The 1,439-nt window shown below is 52.8% G+C and overlaps 1 non-coding gene across 1 annotated transcript; it reads right to left on the reverse strand.

Moving 5' to 3' along the window:
• Positions 1-1,094: 1,094 nt before the first annotated feature.
• TRNAR-CCU (transfer RNA arginine (anticodon CCU)) lies at positions 1,095-1,167 on the reverse strand. Its single transcript has one exon. It is a non-coding gene; the product is annotated as a tRNA-Arg (tRNA).
• Between the last annotated feature and the right edge of the window lie 272 nt (positions 1,168-1,439).

Raw genomic sequence — 1,439 nt, forward strand, 5'->3', positions numbered from 1 at the left:
CTGGGTCTTACGGCTCCTTCGGGACATGAGTTCTTTCTTCTTTGCCAGGCCCAGCACTTCCCTGGCTGGGTCATACAGTGATTTGCTTCTCAGCTTGGTGGCCAGGAGGGAAGGTGAGGACTGCTAGCCTTCAGCAGGGGGGAATGGACCACACATGCAAGCCCAGAGCGTTCAGAGGGGCCTGGGGTTGGAAGATTTTGGTGCCCACCCTAGCTGTTCCCATCTCAAGTCTCAGGGCCTCACTCCTTCCAGTCGTGGTCCTGACTTTGGCAGAGGAGACCAGCTGGGGCTGAGAAGGCAGACTTCTCTGGAGCTTTGCTGTCCTTATCATTAAGTCCTGGGCCTGACTCAGTTCTTCCTGCAACATGCGGGGTCTCTCTGGGCTGCCAGAGAAGCCCGGGGGGTTCAGACGTCACCTAAGTTGGTGATTAGCCAGCCTAATCCTTTCCTTATCTTCCCCCACCGGGAATACCCAGCAGCAGCCACCAGAGCCCGCGTCCCTGCACTGACCCCTCCCCCATGCCTCCCAGATGCCCGAGACATCGCACCAGCTGGTGTAATCCCTTCTACCTGTGTCCCTTCCCACTTTACCACTGTTAAAAGTTGCTTTTTTAATTAATAGATTTCATTTTCTTCTTTTTAAAAAAGTTTTATTTATTTTTATTATTTATTTTATTTTTGGCCGTGTTGGGTCTTCGTTGCTGCGCGTGGGCTTTCTCTAGTTGTGATGAGCGGGGGCTACTCGTTGTTGCAGTGCGTGGGCTTCTCATTGCGGTGGCTTCTCTTGTTATGGAGCACAGGCTCTAGGCGTGCAGGCTTCAGTAGCTGTGGCTCACGGGCTCTAGAGCGCAGGCTCAGTAGTTGTGGCTCAGTAGTTGTGGCGCATGGGCCTAGTTGCTTCGCGGCATGTGGGATCTTTCCGCATCAGGGCTCGAACCCGTGTCCCCTGCATTGGCAGGCAGATTCTTAACCACTGCGCCACCAGGGAAGCCCTGTTTTCTTCTCTTTTTTAAAAAAAATTTATTTATTTATTTGGCTGTACTGGGTCTTAGTTGCCGCATGCAGGATCTTTAGTTGTAGCATGTGGGATCTAGTTCCCTGACCAGGGATCGAACCTGGGCCCCCTGCATTAGGAGTGCAGAGTTTTAACTGCTGGACCACCAGGGAAGTCCCTAGATTTCATTTTCTAACACAGTTCAGGTCCCAGAAAACTTGAGCAGAGATCTCCCATATCCTCCCCTCCTCCCGCACAATCCCCTGATTAGAGATCTCCCATATCCTCCCCTCCTCCCGCACAACCCCCTGATTAGAGATCTCCCATACCCTCCCCTCCTCCCGCACAACCCCCTGATTAGAGATCTCCCACACCCTCCCCTCCTCCCGCACAACCCCCTGATTATCACCATCTGGCCTTAGTGAGGTAGATTTGCAACAATTGG

This window comes from Tursiops truncatus, chromosome 15 (assembly GCF_011762595.2).
Source record: "Tursiops truncatus isolate mTurTru1 chromosome 15, mTurTru1.mat.Y, whole genome shotgun sequence".
Classification (NCBI taxonomy): Eukaryota; Metazoa; Chordata; class Mammalia; order Artiodactyla; family Delphinidae; genus Tursiops; species Tursiops truncatus.